The 20,699-nt window shown below is 47.7% G+C and overlaps 1 long non-coding RNA gene across 2 annotated transcripts in view; it reads right to left on the bottom strand.

The window, feature by feature from the left end:
- LOC145546107 (uncharacterized) overlaps positions 1 to 20,048 on the bottom strand; it is a 102,398-nt gene extending 82,350 nt beyond the window's left edge. For both annotated transcript variants that reach the window (XR_014082515.1, XR_014082514.1), the window contains exon 1: positions 19,849 to 20,048. This is a non-coding gene — a long non-coding RNA (uncharacterized LOC145546107). The remainder of the gene's footprint in view (positions 1 to 19,848) is intronic.
- Positions 20,049 to 20,699: the final 651 nt, after the last annotated feature.

The following is a 20,699-nucleotide window of genomic DNA, read 5'->3' as shown; positions in this document are numbered from 1 at the left end:
TCTCTGGGTCCTTTCCCCTGAATAACCGACTACTGTAGAGGCTAGATACATAATTCTTTGGTGTCTCCTAGAATACAGAACTCGGAATATAATAAATACTTCTTGAATGAATGACTGAAAGGCTGTATTACCTCAGATCTTCAAATGCAATTCTAGGGCTTCTCCAGGTGGTCTAATGGTTAGGAATCCACCTGCCAATGCAGAGGACATGGGTTTAATCCCTGGTCTCGGAAGATCCCATATGCCGCAGGGCAGTTAAGCCCATGTGCCACAACTACTGAAGCCCATGCACCCAGAGCTCATGCTCCGCAACAAGAGAAGCCACTGCAATGAGAAGCCTACATGCCGCAATGAAGAGAAGCCGCCACTTGCCACAAATAGAGAAAGCCCTTGCATAGCAATGAAGACCCAGCGCAGCCAAAAATTTTAAAAATAAAAAATAAATTAAAAGTTCAGGTCATAACAGGTGTATACATTCCAACTTATACCTTAAGGATTATTACTGAGTAACTTGGGGCTTCTAAGGCTCTAGCTGTGAGTCCTCGGAGGACGGTGGGACCAGGGCTAAAGGCATGAGGCAGATGTCGCAGCCCTGCCACCAGTTTATGTGTGATGGAGAATAAGTCATGTAACCTTTTCTCCATGTCCTTACCTGCTCAGAGGGTCACCACCCACTTGTATAAAGTATTGAGAGCAGAAAATGGGGCAGTTTTGAAAGCGGTTTGGTAATGCTGAATAAATGAAGGAGATTATTATTCTCAGGGGTTCACGAGGGATTCATTCAAAACATCCTTAGTGATAGTCTACTCTGCATACTAGGAATACAAATACAAAGGTGCTTCAAACCTTGCCCCTGGGAAGCTGGGGAGAGAGACTCCAATACCAACAATGGGATCAGCATTGTAGGAAAGGGGGAGGAAAATGTCTGAGGGGCAGACAGGAGTGCATTTAAAGAGACCTTTGGGAATCATCAGATGTCTCCGGGAAGAAGAGTGGAGAGGCAGGAACCTGACAGTAGTGAAGGCTGAAGGCGTGGACAGGAGCTGGGAATGGTGCCTCGTGGCTCCAGTGGAGAAAAGCAGGGTGACAAGGCTGCCAGGGAGCTCAGCACAGATGCTGGGAAGGTAGGTGGCTGAGCTGGGGAGCTCTGCCACTCTGGTGGGGTAAGGCCAGGATGGGGTGAGAATGCAGGGGGAGAAGTGTCAGAACCCTTCTGGGACTCCAGCTGGTGCAACCACAGGCAGAGCCTGGAGTTACTGGGTGAGCAGGGAGGCCAGGCCCTCCAGGTTGCTCAGCACAGATGGGCAGAAGCATAGTGCCTGTATTGTAGCCATGCGTTCTGGGAAACAAACTCACTCAGAAGGACAATGCAGATAGTGGAGTACAGTTCATTACACCAGTGGGCCCAAGGCAGAGTCTCCTCTTAGCCAAGGACCCCAACCAGTTTTTGTGAAAACCTTACATACCTTAAGTGTACGTCAAACCCACCTCCCCAAATTCCCTGAAACTAGTCTGAACAAAGGAAAAGAAAGATACAATCAAAGTTAACCCGTGATTCCTATGCCTTAAGCCTAGGTAGTTAACAGTGGACAATTATCGATAGGCCTGTGGTCATACCCCAATAAGCATAATAGAATGTATGATTCTATTCAGTTACACAGATAATTAGGGTATTCTTTTAGGCAAGGGAGAGTCTAGGTACGAGCCCTGGGGCTCTTCCTTCCAGGGGCCTGGTTTTCCAGTTGGTATGTTGTTTCCATAGATACTGGGCATATAGCTCAAAGTCCACAGTCCGGCCCAAGATGGAGTCCTGCCTTTCAAGATAGAGCCTGTTCTGTTTCTTCCTTCACCTGGTCCTTCCTTCTCTTAAGAGCTCCAAGGGCAGCCAGGTCAGATTACTCGCCTGCAACTCAAACGTGTAAAACTCTCTCACCTCTGTGCCTCTGTACGACTCTCACTCTGCATGGACTGTTGTTAATGGCCCTCATCCTCCAAGTCCCTGCTTCCATGTCACTCCCCGCCCCAGGGCCCTCCTTGGCCCATGGGTCCTCCTCACCATTCTCTATTATGGCACCCCCATTGTTCCTTTAACACCTTGTAACACAAGTGGTTCTTGTCTTTCCTGTTTCTCCCCTCTAACATGTCAGTTCTGTGAGGTTGGGGACTTGGTCTCTCATCCCGAGTTGTTGCTGGCACACAGTAGGTGCTGAATAGCTGAATCAATGGCCTGGCTGTAAAGCGTGACTTGAAGGGTGTTGCACTTAAACCTGCAGTATCATCCATGGGTTCTGGTGGGGATCAGCATCCCCCATAGTAGAAATCAAGAAATCGGGGTCCCATTCTTGGTCTTAAATATGTATCACGTTAAATTTCATAGTAGGCAACAAGGAGAATTGACCGCAAAGCTCCAAGGCTGAAATCTGGCTCTGCACCTGCCTCTCCTCACTCCCCGAGCATCATGTCCTAAATCCTGAATCCCAAATCCAGCCAGGGTGGGAAGCCCAAGGTGGACACAGTCCTAAATCCAGCCTGGTCAAGGAAACCCAGCTGGCACAGGAAGGTCTCCTGTAGGGCCTGGGCCAGCCACAGAGAATGGAAAGAACGGGCTTCAATGGGCAAAAGCTGCCATTGCCTTACTTGGCAACACACGTGTCTTTTTAAATAACAGATTTAAATAAGTAATGCAAACTGTGAAAATCTGTGGTTAAAAATGAAAGAGGAGGGGTGGGAATAAAGACTCTAGCAGATGGTTGCCGGGCCTCCCTCTCTGACAGGTGGGACAGATCATCTACACCAACACATCCCGAAAGGTCTTCTCTCTTAGTGGAGTGTTTATTGGCATCCCACAGGATGAGCCCTGCACGTTCAGACTGCATCAACAGCTAAGCCCCGAGCAGCTCTGGAAAGAGGACCTTGGCCTTGGCTGGGCCTCACCTGTGGCCACAGAGTTACCCCTCACCAAAAGGGGGGCAAGGAGAGAGAAAATCCTGCAAGCCTAGGTAAAGGCACGATCCAACCAGAAGTGGGGAGGAAAGACTCGACACTAGCCCTTGGGGTGTCTGAGTCAGCATCTCACTCACACTCACTCACTCACTCACACACACACGTGCTGCCTCCTGCAGTGTCTTGGCCCTGTTCATGTCTGCTCTGCTCACACCTGCTCTCTGACAGCCAGGACTGTGGGGCCCATTTAAAGACCCCACCTGGCCCTCTAACTGGTTCACGGAGGAGAGTCATGGGCCCCTAGCTAGACTGTGGCCCAGTGGGAGGTGGAGACCAGCCCTTGTCCTCCAGTATTCCCAAGGCCTAGTGTCCAAGAGGCTCAGGCACAGCCACCTTCATTTCCCAGCAGAGCCATCAGTTTGGGGTCAGCCACTGAGGGTCATGGGCAGGCCTCCTCCCCACATCCTCCAACCCCTGGGTGTGTTAGCGCTGAAGGTTGGATGCTGATGCTGAGTCAGCACTGGGTCCACAGGGTGTCCCTTGAGGGACTGGCAGGGAGCTGTCCTAGGAAGCAAACCCTCATCTCATCTCGGGGTCACCTGCCATCATTAAGCACTTGTCGGGCTGGCCACTGTGCTGAAAGCTTTATGTGCAGAATTGCTTTAAATCCTTACAACACCCTACAAGATGTGCCAGCATCACCCCCATCACTGTCATCTGCATTTAATAGAAGAGGAACCTGAGATGCAGGGAGGGCACGGAACGGGTCTGCGGTCACAGTGAGCGGGATGCGGACACACGGACCCCGCAGTCTTGCCCCACAGTGTGTGCTCCAAACCCCAGGGAAGCCAGAGCCGTGCCGCACAGCCACCCTGACTGCACTGTCCCTCAGTCACTGGCACCTGTACATAGGCTGCAGGACTGTGCAGGCTCAGCTGCTGGTGCCCCTGGTCAAGTCCTTGCCTTTCCCTGAGCCCTCGGTTTCTCATTAGTACAATAATACAGGGTTTCGGAGAAAAGCCATCTCACAGGGTTATCGGAGGAAAAATGTGCTAATATGTGTGACAGGCTTAGAACACTGCCTGGTACCAGACACACTCAACAAATATGAGCCTTGTCACGATTATGGATAATATGAGTGTTCCAGTGGAAACTTCCAAGTCCTTGTCTGAGCTACAGTCCCTTCTCCATGGGGTCCGTGTACTGACCTCCCATATCCACTGTCTTTTTAACATCTCCCTCCAACTCATTCTTCCACCTTCTCTTTTTCTCCTCCTTTTACTCCCAACTTGCCATTGAATCTGTTTAATTCATTTTAATGCTCGGAGCCCCAGATCCCTGACTGTGACAGATTGAGGGGGTGGGGTGGAGGTGGAGAATGGAGGAGCTTGTGTAATAGGACATAAATAAACTTGCACATGCTTCTTGGTTTTTACTTGCAGATTTTATCCCATCACAGGGCAATCTTTGCTTTGTCTTCTCTAGAATCAGGGGGAGGATGTTTTATTCATGCCCATCTCCCCAGCACACAGTGCAGGAGGCGCCCAGTGTGCCACGTGCCCGGTTCTGTGAGAGCTGATGTTTATGCCAGGTGCTGTTTGTTCTCAGGGCCTCACACACTCACTCACTGAGGCTCTGATACCATCTTAATGTCCCCACGCCCAGCAGATAGTAAGCACTCTGATGGCTCGCTAGCAAGGAACAGTGTTCAGTCTGTACCCTCTACACCATTTAAAACCCCCATCTCGGTCTTGGTGACTCATGACCATCCCCTCTTACTTCTGGCCTCACCCCTCTCTAATATTTAGGAAGGGGGTTTCAGTGCAAACTTTCAACGTGATACATGGCCCAGGTGACAACAACAAAAGTGAGTGCACACCTAAAGCCACTTAGGTGCTTCCCTACAGGGTGTGACTTGAGCAGCATCAAATCATCTAAAACCTCTCCCTCAGCACTGGTAAGACATTCTAGTTACTTTTCCATGTAGCTCTCTGGAAACCGCAAATCATGGAGGTGTAACACATCACACCAAGTCATGGTCAGATAGGCTTGGCTTCACATGCTCTCCCGTTATTTTCTGAGCAGATTCCTGATGTCCTCTGAGCCACAGCTTCCTCAGTGATGGAGCGAGGGCTGTGGGCCACCCTGAGGGGCCATGGGAAGATGACCCAGTTCAAAGGTCAGCCGTTTAGAGGGTGGCTTCCTCACTCTTAACAGCCCACCGAGTACAGGCTACTAAGGAATGAAGAACTTCGAGGGAGAAGAAAGGAAGGAAGGATGATTTTAGCGTCTGTCAGGCCTGGGGTGGGACGGGGTGGTGGGTGGAGGCTGGGAAGGGAGCGAGTTGTTTACCGGCACAGTCCACAAATAAGGATCGAGACTATAAAGCCAGGCATTGTGCTGAGTGCTGAGGCAGTGCAAAGGAATTTTTATTTATAAGTTATACTCCACCTACTTCCCAAGAGAATTTGAAGGTGACTCAAAATGAAAACCACATATGCAACATGATCAGTAAAATAGAAAGTCAAATCCGTGGAAATGAAGAAAAGAAACCAACATTGATGATCACCACGCGTCAAGTTCTTGAGTGTCATCATTGTTTAATCCAACAACCCCATTTTACAGATCAGAAAGGCAAGAGCAAAGAGGCAGGCCCAGACCAAGTGCAGGTACAAGCACAATGGGCTTGGGATATTTAGGAGCCCGTGAAAATGTTTAAAACATTCTTTTAAAATCAGAGTAAGAAGAAAAATTTAGGTTGAAGAAAATGTTTTAATATGCAATCTTAATATATTCTTCTTTATACCTCTATACTTTCTATACAATCGTAAAATATAATTTTTACTATTTTTAATGGAGGAGGGGACTCACAAATGGTAAAGTGCCCCAAAAGTCATCCTGCAGCCCCAAACTTCAGCCTATCTAATTCCAAACCTGTATGTGAGAGTATTTGTTGTTATTGAGTATCATGTGCAAGTTATCTCTGAAACTAAAGAGAGAGGATGATGAGCTAAATAATTTTCAGTTTCATAAAAAGGATGTGTGGTGGGGCACATGTACTTATTTTACAATGTGATTGTAGTTTTCTTATTTTCTTTGTAACTAGTCATCCCTTTCTTACCAGTTCCACCAGGGAGCCAACCCCTAGTTGGCTGGGGGGATTGGCTAAATGTTGCCCAATTTGATAAATTTCCAATCTGATTCAGTAACTAAAATTGTCTAAGTAATGGATGACTCCATTGAATCTCAACCTTTGGGAGACTGTTTTGTCTGCCTCCTGAATCCAGTGTGGCAAACGGTTCTGATGAGATCATTGTAGCATCCCCGGAGAACATCCCTGGAGCATGCCTGGATCCTCACTGCTCTCCACTGCCAGGGTATGTATGGACCAGCCTGCTACCTGAGCTGATGGACCACTGAGGTGGGATGGGCTGCATCTTGCTTTGCAGGGTGCTGGGCCAGGATGCATCAGCGAAGCCTGTGGTCCCCACCAGCTGCCAAAGTGACCACTCGGTCCTGCGGCCAGGCCTGTCCTCCACCATCCTGCTGGCTCTCCCGGTAACTCCTTGTGTGCTGCCTCAGGCTTCCCTACCTACCACTCCTGCCACACATTCACAGCATCATGTGGGTACCTCCGGACCTGTCATGGCCCCCACATACCTGGAGGCAGATAGAACACTAGCCCAGACGCTCGCTGTCTCCTTCATACTTTTCTGGATGCCTTAAAAACTCCAACAGATTGTACCCTGACATATTGGTAGGGACAATGGAGGAGGCAATAAGGAAAGTGGCAGAGAAAAACCCTGGGGCCTGATCTGTTATCTCTCCATCCTCCTTCCCACAATCTATCAAAAGAGAAGAAACAAGATTTCCTCTCTTCATTTTCTAAAAATTAGGCAGGCAGGCCTAATTCTTGATATGTTAAATGAGAGATGAAGGAATTCAGAAAATCTTTTCTTTTAACAATGACTGCATTCCATCCAAGAATTTTGCTATGACTCAGACAAAAATCTAATTGGAATATACTGAGCTAGTATTCTATCTGTCTTCCCCTTACCTCCTACACCAAACATTGCTTCAGTGGGCAAGCAACCCCAGAACAAGATTTATAGGATGTGAAAATTCATTGAAAAATAATTTCAGAGTGTCAACCCTGTTGCAGAAACATGTTAGTTCAACAGGAGAAACCAACTATAGTGTATTAAATCCCCCCAAAAATGTATTCTGTGGGTCCTTTTACAAAGAATATTGAACAACATGATGAACACCATTTTCAATGCTTTCTTGAACCTACTGGATCACAGGTTTATTATAAAAGAATATAACTTGGGAACAGCTGGGTGGAAGAGATGCATAGGGTAAGGTATGGGGAAAGGGCACAGAGCTTTCATACCCTTTCCAGATGCACCACCCTTCCCCCGTTTGCATGTGCTCACTCACCCAGAAGCTCTCTGAACTCTGACCTTTTGAGTTTTTAATAGAGGCTTCATCACATAGACATGATCAATTAAATCATTGGTCATAAGCAACTGATTCAACATCTAGCCCTCTCTCCTCCACAGAGGACAGGAGTGGGAACTTCACTGCTTGCTTTGCAAAACTTCTTCCAATACCTTTTGCTATATGGGCTTCCCTGATGGCTCAGTGGGTAAAGAATCTGCCTGCAACTCAGGAGACACAGGAAACAAAGGTTTGATCCCTGGGTTGGGAAGATCTCCTAAAGGAGGAAATGGCAACCCACTCCAGTATTCTTGTCTGGGAAATCCCAGACAGGAGGGCAGAGGGCAGTGGGCTACCGTCCAAAGGGTCGCAAAGAGTTGGACACAACTGAGTGACTAAGCAACACCTCAACAAAAGTAGACCAGAATATTAGGTATTTCTGTATGAAAAGGGGATCATTAGGTGAGTTCAGTTACGCTATACCTGGTGTTCCTAACAGTTGAATACAGGTTAAACACCCCAGAAAAGATAGCACAGCACTGTCCACCTAGGTTTTTCAAGCAATGTTTAGATGGGGGAAGAAAGTCACTGTCCTCCTCTCCCACCTTGAAGGAGATCAGGGAGAATTTAAGAAAACAATGATAGGTGTTTTTTGTTTTTTTTTTAAGATTCATTGTGATTCAAAATTTGGGCCAGAAGTGGTTTGAGAGTTTGTGCTGGACTTTTACGAAGCTTTATTAAGAGATATTTTATTTTATTTATTTATTTTTTTAATAAATTTATTTATTTTAGTTGGGGGCTAATTACTTTACAATATTGTAATAGTTTTTGCCATACATTGACATGAATCAGCCATGGGTTTACATGTGTTCCCCTTCCTGGACCCCCCACCCACCTCCCTCCCCATCCCATCCCTCTGGGTCATCCCATTGCCCCGGCCCTGAGCCCTTGTCTCATGCATCAAACATGGAATGGTGTTCTGTTTCACATATGATAATATACATGTTTCAATGCTATTCTCCCAGAACGTCCAAAAAAAAAAAAAAAAGAGATATTTTAAAGAATGTGCTAAGAAATGCAGAGATATTCTACATTTATGGAAGGATGAGCTGGTATTATGAAGAGGTCATTTTCACAAGTTTATAGATAGATTCGATGCATCTCAATTAAAATTCCAATACATATTTACATGTAGAATCTGGCAAGCTTATTATAAAACTCATTTGAAAGTGCAACAATGAGAAGAAAACAAGGTGAAGGAATTGTCCTACCAGGTATTATGACTAACTACAAAGCCATAGTAATTAAGACAGTGTGACATTGGCACAGACAGAGAGAAATAGATCAATGAAGCAGAATAACGAGCCCGTGAACAGACCACACATATAGGGATGCTTGATATATGATAGAGGTAGGATTACAGAGCACTGGAAAGAACAAACTATTAAAAAAATGATGCTGAAAAAAGAGTTATGGGGAAATGTATTCTAAGTGGGGATTAATTCCTTTGTGGGGTCTTTAAGGATCACTCCAACATGGCCATAGAAATTACACTCAGAGAGGCATACGAAATGAAAGGGTTTATTATACTCATGGGTCCAAGAAGAGAGAGGCATGGTAGGCTACACAAGGTCATTTATATCTCAATTTAAAAAAAATAATGCATACAGTATGTTACTTATTTACCAAGCCTAAAAATAGACTCAACTACTAGCTTAAACTACAGTTGGCCCTATGTACTTGCATGTTGTGCATCAGTGGATTCAAACAATTGGGTATGAAAACTATTCAGGGGAAAAAAAATCCCAGCAAGTTCTAAAAAGCAAAACTTGAATTGGCCATCCTTCAGCAACTATTTGTAGTACTCACATTGCATTTACAACTATTTACATAGCATTTACATTGTACTAGGTATTATACATAATCTAGAGATGATTTAAAATATATAGAAGGATTGCATAGGTTATTTGCAAATACTGCACTATTTTATATAAGAGAGCATCTTAGGATTTTGGTATCTGTGGAGGTCCTGGAACCAATCCCCTGTCAATACTAAGGGATGACTATATGTGAAATTGCTGATATTTAACCATTTTTGTGGGACAAAATGGCAATTTCCTACAGTTTACCCTAGACAGAGTAAAGCAGTGGGAAAGAACTATTAGAAATGATGCTGATAAACATTATGGGGAAATGTGTTGTAAGGAGGGACAGTAAGTCCCTTGTGGGGTCTTTATGGATCACTCCACCATGGCCATAGAAATCCCTAGTATTTTTAGGGTGCATACACAGATGGTAAAACCATAAAAGAAAGCAAGGTAATCATGAACTGAAAGGTCAGGATTGTGTTACCCCTCTGGGGAAGAGGTCGGGAGATTTGATTGAAAGAGGAGGAGGTGGAAGGGGGACTTCACAGGTACTGGAGATGTTCTAGTCTATTTCTTGACCTAGTGAGTGGTTACAAAGATATTTGCTTTACAGTTCTTTAAACTATAAATAATTTTATGCATTTTTAAAAAAGGAAATAAGAAAAATGTAGATGCCAGTTCTCAGGGTTCTCGGGCACCCTAGCCAAACAAGTTTTCTATGCTTGAGTGGCAGAGAGAGCAGGGCACCTCCTGTTGGATGCCAGGGGCCCTCATTGCAGATTACCTATAATAGCTGCCCTGGCACCATTGGTTTGTCTTGTTTTGTTTCTCCCAGATAACAACTGGTGATACTTTTATTACCCTACTTATAATGATATATTATACTAGATTAGTTATGTGCCTTTTCCCAGTGAAGGGTAAGCCCCTTGAGGGCAAGGACTGAGAAGTTTCCATGGTTGACCCAGTGAAGCCGAGCACCTGACACACTGTAGATCCTTGAATAATTGCAAGGATAAACTCCAGAGGAATGTCTGATTGGAAGATAGATGGATGGACAGAGAGCTTACTGGCTGCAGGTCGTTACTGAATAGGGGATTTTATTTTCAGAACTAGTGAAGAGAGTTTTACAGCCAAACATGATGAATAGAGTGGCTTTATATGTGTAAAAGTGCTAGTACAGTATAGTATAAACGGAGTATGGTATAAGCCATACTCAATGATTTAGTAACTGGGACAACACACGCTGTGTTTTGAATATTCAGTGATGTCCCATCTAATTATGCTGCTAGGACTTGCCAGCCACACAGGGCCCACTACTTCCTTGCACAGCTGCAGGGCAACTACTCACTTCATATTTACGTAAATAGCACTCCCTGAGTTGTGCAATAAGAAGGTTTGAAACCTGCCTTTGTCAGGAGGACCATGGAGCAAGGGGCTCAGGGATGACCCAGGAAGGAGGTTGTTGGAAAGTTACCCATGTGTGGACTGGTTCCTTGGTGCACCTCAGTCTTGGGAGGCCGCACTCAAGAGGACAGTGTGCAGGGAGACATGTTCCTTCCTCACGTCTCCCCTTCCTTTTTCCTTCCTTCCTGCCTGCTTTCCTCCCTCCCGCCCCTCCTCCTGTCCTCTCTTTTCTCTCTCCCTCTCTCTCTCTCCTCCTCTTTCCCTTCCTTGATTCTCTTGTCCCTCTGCCTTCTCTCCATCCTTGTCCATGCCCCTCTCTCTCACTCCCCCTTTCCTTCCCCGCCCCTGCGTTCTTCCCAGTCCCCTATTTATATCTCCCACCATCAGTCGGCTGGACCCAGCATAAAGAAACCCAAACATTTTAACTATCCTTCCCTTCGCTCCCCAAGAGACAGCTCTGCCCGTGGTTTTTAGGAGACTGAATTCCCTCTGGGTCCTTCACCCCAAGCACTTTCCATCCACCCACACAGTCCCTGGACTCCTCTGGGTGGCCTGGAACCTGCTCCACCAAGTGACCACAAAGCCCCCCTTGGACTGGCCTGGGACCCCTTCCCAACCCACAGCCAGAGAAAGGGCCATTTGTTACTTCTAAATGTCTCCATCCTCAGCTCTATGAGCAAATGGCCCCCCTTTCTAGACCCCATAATAGAAACACAGATTTTGGCTGCCCTTCTCTTCACCCTAAAGAAGGGCTGCTTTTGCAATAAGGGGCATTAGAAAATTGTCGTCTGCCAGGAACGCAGAGATGTTTTTTCTCCACAGTCTCTGCCCTGGGCTGATCTGGCCTGATTGACAGGAGAGACAGAGATCATGGGATGAGGGGGAGGAGGAGGGTAAGGAGGAGGTTGGAGAGAGTACAGAGAAGTAGAGAGAAAGAAAGATCAAATTCCAGAATTTTAAAACTGGAGGAGGAGGAGGATGGTCATCTAGTAGGGTGGTCCCAACACACACACCACCCATTCTGCAGAGAAAGAAACTGAGGCCTCAGAGACCAGAAGCGCTCTGCTTCCATCCTGTCCCGCATCAATAATTGGCAGAGTCCGGACTAGCAGGCGGGTCTCCCGGACTCTAATCCCAGCCCAGCAGCAGCACCCCCGCTCCCCTGCCTGACTCAAAGCAGAGAAAGTTGATTCTCTTGGCAGCAAAATGAAACCTTTTGATTTACGAGGAATTCTGAGATATCTTCCAGTTGACAGTCTGGAGAATTGCATAAGTCCACACTTTTTGTGGGGGTAGCATTTAATGAAATGAACACGAGTTATTCATTTTTCATTAAGGATGACATGCAGAGAGTCCATATCTAAAGATGAAAAGTAGGTCCCCGCCTGGAGCCCCACAGTCCCATGGTCCCCTGTACCACTTGTCTCAAAACACAAACATTGACTGTCAGATTCATTATCTCTTGTAACACTCATAGAGACACAGAAAGCTAGGAAATATCGCTCCAGTATTAGGAGAAAAGTGAGGCTCAGAGAGAGCAAGTAACAAGCCCTAAGTTACCCAGCTAGGAAGCGACAACTAGAATTTACATCCCAGGAGGCTTTGGCTCAGCTTCAACAAGCTCTCCATGTAGGAATGGGAAGCCTGGGGTCTAATTGTGTAGATGTTGCTCAGAGCAGGGCCTGAGCTGCAGCCACTCACTCCAGATGGATGCTCTAGAGATAAAGGGGCCCTGAGTCCTGGCAAGGGGATCCGTGGGCTTTCGTGTTCAGCCAGGCCCAGCTGGACAGTGACTGAGTCCATGAAGTCTAGGGGACAGTGGAGCCATGAAATTGTTGCCCGAGAGGCTCTGATTTCACCACTTTGCAAATCCCCATCCTCGAAGAAGCTTGGCATCTGCATCAAGAAAGCCAGCCAGGGCCCCATCTCAGATGCAAGTAAAAGTGTGAGCCTTGGAGCTAGTCAGACCTGAGTCTGAATCCTAAGCTTGCCACTCATTAACTGTCAGACCCTGAAAAAGTGCCTTAACCCTCCAGAGCTGAAGTTCCCATACCTGTAATAAGTATGTAACAATACCTACCTCTGGGTATTGAACTGAAAATAATAAAAGTTATTATTAACAGCAACTATTGGATAGTAGTAATGACAACTAATACGCACTGAGGGTAATTTTTGCACTCTATGCTAGGCAGAGCATTTTACTACATTACCTGAGTTAACCTTTGATACAACCCTCTGAAGTGTATTATTATTAGCTCCTATGAGGAAATGAAAGCACAGAGAAGTAGTAGTACTTGCTTGCACAGACCCCAGAGTTAGCAAGTGATAGGATCAGCACTTGCACGGAGGTCTGTGTGCACCCCCAGCCCACTAGCATGACTGTAAGCAAAGTACCGAGCACATAGAATTCAAATGGGAGCACTCAAATGGGAATTCCTGTCCCTTCTTTTTTCCCCTAAAAGCCCAGATTTCCACAGTGCCCTCTGGGATCTGCTTTTGGGCTTGCCTACACAGACTTCTCTGGAAGTCAGGAGAAAGCTGGAGGTAGGGGATGAGGGGTGGAGGGGAATCTCTCATTCCAAACTCCCCTCCCCTCTCCCCCCGACCCTCCCCTCTCCCCCCGACCCTCCCACTCCCCTTCCTTATAGGGTTTGGCAAAAGCGGCTTCACTCAAGGCCTCTTGTGTTGCTGGAAACAATGCAAGTTTATTTTGGCACCACAAAGAGAGCCCAACTCTCCCATTCTGGATGGCTATGTGGGAAGAGGACCCAGAGAATGTGGCCCAGACCCCCTCAGTTCCTATTACTCTGCAAGTAGCCATCCCGTGCAGCTTGGAGAAGGAAATGAGATAAGAGCTTTCTTTCAACTTCATATAGATCCTAAGATTTGTCCGCCCCTTCTGGGCTCCCTCTCCAAAAAGAAGTCAAGCTGAAGGCATGGTGCAACATTTAACTACCCACTCTTATCCCAGCCCATATAAACCCTGTGGGCACTTGGTCTGACAGTGTCCTCACCTGGGCCGTTGGTTACCTATGCTGATTAAAGTCATGGGCCCTCAGAGTTGCAAGGGATCACCTGGTACAAGCCCCCACCTGGCTTCTATTCACACTCAACCAGCATTTATCCACTACTGACAACTGGGCCAAGAGTATTTTTGCATGTTAGTTCATATTTCAGAATCCTCATACTGCTCTTTTTCAAAAAAGCCTTATTTCCACATTTTCACAAAAGTGGAGCCCGTGGTTCAGGGAGATGAAGCAGCTGACTCAAGACTGTGGGGACTGTAGGTCAGAGGTGGACCAGGATGTGGTCTTCCAGTGCTGACACCAGCCCCGTCTGCCCCAGCCTGAGAGGCGGCCTTCTGCAATGCTCTCAGTGGAAGCTGCATCCAGGCTTGGTCTGAGCTCCTCTGGTGTTTCCTGAGAAAGCCTCTTTTCAAAGGTTGTCCAGGTGAGCTAAAATCTGCCTCCCTGACAATTTCTCTCTCAGGCCCTCGAAGTCCTAAATCTAACATCAAGCAAAAAGGGAAATCCAGGAATCTGCCCTTGGCCATATCTGTTCTTCAGAGGTGGGGAAATGGCCCCAGGTGGTCCCTGATTCTGTCCCAGGACTGGCTGGGGATAGTGTTTGCACCCTCCCAAGGAGGCTGACCGTCAGAACCCTGTCTCTGTGGGCCTTCTTAGGCTCTCTGACTGCCCCTCATGGCTCTGAGTGGGAGTTAGGGCAATCTGGAGGTTAAAGGTGCAACCAGGTGAGCCTGCCAGGCAGGCCCCAGGTAAAAGGGATGGATGGGGACTCCAGCCCAGGCCCAGAGAACAGGAAATGTTCAGGAACACCGAGGACGGCACCACTGAGTGGGCTGTGACCTGTGGCGGGGGGAGAGTCCTTGGGCCCTAGAGGGCACATGCTCCCCACATCCCACACACCCTGGCTTGGCCCAGGGCCAGGTAGGGGAGGTGCTGATGCACCAGCAATAATGGCCTGGATGACAGCTTTCAGAGCTCGTTGAAGGAGGCAGGCAGGGCAAGCTTCATTTCGGTTTACAGATGTGGCAATGGAGGCCCAGAGAACTCAGATGCCTTTCCAAGGCCACACAGCCCCGAATGCAGGACCCTGGGCCCCTTTTCTTCTGTCAGCTCTAGGAGGATGGGTCTGGGCACAGCCACGAAGGTGCAGATAAGAGTAAGTAAGCTCGGGCAAAGGAATGGATGGATGGATGGGTTGATGGGTTCAGTTGATTGGATCAGTGAGACCTCGCCTTCTGAGAGCTGCCAGTCCTGCTCAGTCCACCGTCTCTACTGCCTCACCGCTCTGAATAGGAGGAGAGCAGATCTGAGCTTGCAGTTCCCACTAAGGGTGTGACTGAAACACTTATGGTTCCTATTTAAAGCCATACCTCATTCTTCATTTCAGCACCAACCAACAATTAAAGATGATTCAATCAATTTAAAGCAGGCCTCACAATTGGCCTGTCCCTGGCTATTTAAAACCCTCTCCGGACTCCTGGGGCCCTTCAGAACTGGGACTCTCTGTCCTGCCAAGAGCAAACTCTGCCTGTCTCCTTCTGGATCTGCACCCAGACCCAGATCTGGATGCATGCATCGTCTAGGGCCTGTTCCAGCCACCGGGGCCCCTGCGGCCATGTGTCACATAGCCTTCGGTTGGGACTATCTCTGCCATCCCAGGCCTGGACTGGCTGTCTGCCAGGGCTTAGGGGTGCTTCTGGGAGGGCTTGGAGATGCCAGGGAGAGGGAGCAGGGGTAGCAAAGAAAGGCAGGAGCCCACTTAAGAGGTCATAGAAGCCCCAAGGGTACACACTTTTGGTCCTCTGTTGGATTTATTTGGGCCCTGAGCAAATGTGCCCCCTGCCGCCCAGGGAGTGATGAGAATGTGGGAACCTGGATTTGAATCCTGACTTGGCAATGGACTACCCAGTCCTGTGACCTTGGCCAGGTCTCATGGGCTTTCTCAGCATCACCATCCTCATCAATATAATGGGAATTGAAAACATCCCTCCCAGTCCATCTCCCTGAGTGGCTAAGAGATCCCTGCCATCTGACCCTCCTGGGGAGGTTCTAAGACATGGAAGTTATGAGTAGGGCAAACATGATCTTGCATTAGGTCTGGTGCTATGAGGACAGCATAGTGATCCCAATACCTGGTTGTAAGAGTGACACTTGGTGTTCATAAGGCACTCTGGGGCTGCAGAAACACAACAAATCACCTAGTGCAGATGATGACCCCTTTGGGCTGAGGACTCAGTCCAGACTGGTGTAGTCAAGGAAGTCTTCTGGGAGGAAGTGGGCTTGAGCCAAGTTTTGAAGCTTGGACAAGACTGGAAAAAGCCAAGTGCGGCAGGGAAGCTAAACTATGTAGAGCTGCTGAGAGCTGGTGAAGAACTTCCATGGCTGTTTCTCATTTAATCTTCATGATCACGCCCAATTTAAATAATTGGCTCCCTGAGAGGTTCAGGCAGCCAGATATGGCTTGGAGTTCCTGATGCCAGTTGCCTGGTGTGCTCTGCCCCACTTGCAGAGCAGAGAACACCAGAGATGGGAAAGGGGAAACCAGGGGAGTGGGAAGATGGGAAGATTTCCAGCAGGGTTCCTTCCTCTGGGATTCCTGGTGCGTATCCTTCTCAAAGGAAGGAAAAGCACAAAAAGTGCTGAGATAATGTGAGAAGTGTGTGTGTGTGTGTGTGTGTTGGGGGGCGGGGGGGGTTGCCATGTGAGGGGCTAGGGAGCATGGGGTAGTGACAGCCAGCCATCCTTGTCACTGTGGGAGCCTAAGCTGCCCTGACGGGATAGAGGGGTCTTTCAGGCCCCAAGTTCTGGTGTGTGGGAGGGAACGATAGCCTCTCCTCTCAAGCCCCAGGGATGAGGCTGAGGAGTGAGATCATGTCTGGGGAGGGAGGGGCAGGGACACAGGATGTGAGTGAGCACCCAGGGGAGCCAGCCGCCCTCTCTCCCTGAAAGTTTTCCCCTCTCCCCATCCACCCCCCCTCCCTCACCTCCATCCCAGTCTCTCTCCTCCAGGTTCCATAAGTCAGGTCTGTGTGACCCTTCTAGGATTCTTCAAGGGTCTCACAGACCCAACTAGACTGCAAGCCCCTCAATGGCATGTGCACAGCCCCACATGTGTTAAGAGCTCAGGAGCCGGCACAGAGCAGCGGCTTGGGGGCGGGTGCAGGGAAGGCCTCCAGTCCTCACACTTATTAACTGCGTGATTTTAAGCCTGTCCCTTAACCTTGATAGTCTCTTGTGCAATGAAGGTAAAAATAGGACCTATCTCATAAGGTCATAGTGAAAATTAAATGAGTTAATCAGAGTACATGCTTACCAAAAATACCTTCATCTGGTGCAGCCCAGAGCAGCTAGCACAGGCTCAGTGTTTAGCAGTATATAACTTGACAATCAGCCGATTGCTGCAGCACCGAGTCCTGGGGTCGGGTGTGAGCAAAAGCTCTATGACACAGACCCATGATTCCAAATCAAGGGCAGAGGTTGTCTGGGGAATTTCCCTCCTTTGAGGCCTCAGGAACATGGCAGTCCCCAGGTTAGTCTGCCCTGAGGGCCTCACACCCCCATATCGTGGGCAAATCAGCAGCCCCTAGACTCTCCCTGGGGTCTTCCTGGGGAATGTTGGCCCCTGCCTCGTGGTTGGGGTGGGAGAAGAGACCTAGGGATAGGGCTGCCCTCCTCTAGCTGAAGCTTAGCAGGCAAACATGGGGGTGCTGGCTTCCTAGGAGGGGGGGACAAGGGAAAGAGAAAGGACCCCAAGACCGTGAGGATTAAGTAAGGTGGCATATATCAGTCTCTAGACCATAGCTTCTGAAGTTTTCTGTAAAGGACTAATTTTGAAACTATCCAATCAGTCACAGACCAGTGCTTTTGTAAGGCATAACAAACTTGAAATACTAGAAAAAAAGATGATCACATATTTGAATACTGTGGCATTATCAAATGGCTCTACAAATTTGTATTTATTCTGTTTCTGGACTTAAGAGCAACCAGTGACAAACTTAGCACCTCCTTAACTGGGTGGCGAAGGGGTTCTAAGAACACCGCAGAGGGCATGGCAACCCCATGGCAATACCCCTCCAGTATTCTTGCCTGGAGAATCGCATTGACAGAGGAGTCTGGTGGGCTACAGTCCATGGGGTTGCAAAGAGTCGGACATGACTAAAGCGACTTCGCATGCATGCACAATCCATGTGTTTAGAAATCATTATCTGTGGTTCTCATCTATGGTCCTATAGCTTCTTTTTTGGAGGACAGTCCTGATTATACATATTCTGTCTCATGGAAATGTGTTCTGACTTTTTAAAATGTAGTGTCTGCCATACAATAGATGTGTTCCTGAAAAGATGAGCGTGAATTCTATATTTATGCAAAGAAATGTGTGGAGAACTGGGTCCCAAGGCAGCAAGCCCTTCCCAGGGGTGAGTATAGAAACAGAGTGTCTGTCTGTCTGGATATAGAGCAAAGGCTTCCCCTGGGAACTAGATGAACAGCAGCTACTATTTTTTGAGCACATAAACTATGCCAGACCCTGAGCACCAGTAATCTGTTTTCCCACTGATTCTACAAGGTAGAAAATGTTTTGTCCGATTTAACAGGAGACATCTCGACTCTATGAGTTCCTAGAAGGAGCTATGTAAGTGCTACAAGGTAGCCCAGAGGGTTTCAAAACAGCCCCTCCCAAATGCTGATCCTGAAAGGGGTTCTTAAAAATGTACCTTCTCCAGCTCCACATCCTAGATTCTGATGCCCAAAGCCTAGGTGGTAACGAAGTGATTCTGATGATGGGCCAGTTCTGGCATTACTATACTCACTGATGCTCAGACCTGGAGGCAATCCAAGAGAGCCCATCTGATACAGAACTCAAAAGTGAAGTCTTTCGGGGCCAAGATGGTGGAGTAGAAAGACACTGCACTCACGTCCTCTCACAAGCACACCAAAATCACAACTAAGCTGCAGAAAAGTCATCAGTGAAAAAGACCAGTACCTATCAGAAAAGATCTACAGCTAAAGACATAAAGAAGGAATTGCAATGAGATGGGTAGAAGGGGTGGACTTGAGATATAATCAAATCCCATACGTGACCCTCACCCCGGATGGGTGACCCACAAACTAGAGAATAATTATAGTGCAGAGATTCTGAGACAGGAGGGGAAGGGGCAGGACACGAGGGCTAGATAAATGAAGAGGGGGCATGGCTGTTTGGAAGATAATCGAGACTAACTGGAACCAGCTGAAACCAAGCTGGCTTCGAGAATAGTTTGGTCATTGACCTTTAGCCCATCATACCTTTATGGTCATATTAAAAGTCACTCTCCCTAATGCCATGATGGTTCTGAAATGGACCATAAAAGGCCAAAGAGTAGGCAGTGGCCCATTTCCTACAGAATCCCTGCAGTTCAGACCCCTGTCTTGTCATGACATCCTAACCCAAAACGGGAGTGATTATAAGCACTGTGAAGGACTCTCTGTTAGAACGCATGTTAGCTAACTGTGGCAGATTCAGACAGAATGGCTTAAGAAAAAAGAAATTAATCTTATTTTGAACACTGCATGGCCCCAAATAGGGGATCAAGAGATCTGGCCAGAAAATGGATTATTGAACTACAATGCCATCTTGCAGCTGGATGTGTTTTGTAAAAAGGAAGGTAAATAAGGGGAGTCCCGTATGCTCAAATGTTCATGACCCTGTCTCAAGATCCATATCTAAAAGACTCCTGACGAGTGTGCCTGGCTCATACCCCTCCGAAGTGACTTCTTCCCCCACAGGAGCCCGCTGCTTTCCATGGTCCTTTATAGGTCCACCTCCTCAATGTCCACAATTAGGAACTCCTATGCCCCCCTAATTCTGAGGAAGGACAGTCTTTCAGATCATCTACCCCTAGTCCCCCATCTGATCTACTGGAAATCCCACTGCCTTATCCCTCCAGTTCTGTCCTATATCCTCTGGTACCAGTGCCAATACTACACGAAGCCGGGCTGCCTACCAGCCTCCTCCTACCAGATTCTGTCCCTTAAGGAAAGTGCCCGTGGGTGATGGAGGAACAATGAGTCCACATCCCTTTTCCTATGGTTGACCTAACTACTTGCAAAGAGAAATTTGGACATTTTTCTGAGGACCCTAGTCAGTTTGCAGAAGAATTCACCAAGCTGACAATGTCTTGAGAACTTACCTGGGGGACTGTGACAGATCCTCCTTTCTACTTGCTTCACCTTTGAAGAGAAAAGCTGGATCCTTGCTGCAGCCTGGGCACATGCCGGTAAACTGGCAGCCCCAAATCAAGGACATACAATCTACCTTACAAGAGAGAATGCAGTCCTTGACCAAGACCTCCACTGGGGCTGCCAGCAAAGAGGTAGAGGGCTCACACACAAGAATCACATGGCGACTCGCCTCATAGAAGGGATGAAAAGGTGTGTTGTTAAGCCTGTTAATTATGATGAAATCAGAGAAGTAACATGGAAAAGATGAGGATCCGGCCCTCTTACAGGGCCAGCTGGTAGAAGCCTTTAGAAAGTATACCAGTATTAATCCTGACACCCACAAAGGGCAAGTCCTAGTTAACACTCATTTTATCACTCAATCTGCCCCAGACATTAGAAGAAAATTACAGAAAGCAGCTAGGGGACCCCAGACCTCCATGAACCAGCTCATGGACTTGGCCTCTGGAACATTTAACAATAGAGAGAGGATTGAGGAAGCGAAGAAGATTCAGGGAAAACCACAAAAGACACAATTATTGGTGGCAGCCCTAGCCCCTGCACCACCAGGGTTATACCCAACCCCTTGTAAAAGCCAACAGCAGGGGCAGGATCTGAAAAATCCCTCAGAGCCACTGCCCCACTGAGAAGGAACCTGTTCTAAACGCAGCCAGGAGGGCCACTGGAAGCTTGAATGCCCTCTGTATGGGAAATGTCCACCCAAATCCTGCCTTGCATGTACACTAGAGGACTCCTAGAAGCAAGAGGGCCCCCAGTCCAGTTAGGGGCTTGGGGATCCCCAAGCCGATGACAACCAAGAGGA

Source organism: Giraffa tippelskirchi, chromosome 4 (assembly GCF_054371585.1).
Source record: "Giraffa tippelskirchi isolate mGirTip1 chromosome 4, T2T-mGirTip1v1.2.pri, whole genome shotgun sequence".
NCBI classification, from domain to species: domain Eukaryota; kingdom Metazoa; phylum Chordata; class Mammalia; order Artiodactyla; family Giraffidae; genus Giraffa; species Giraffa tippelskirchi.
Note: the sequence above shows the minus strand (reverse complement) of the source record. Positions and strands in the feature narration are given on the sequence as shown.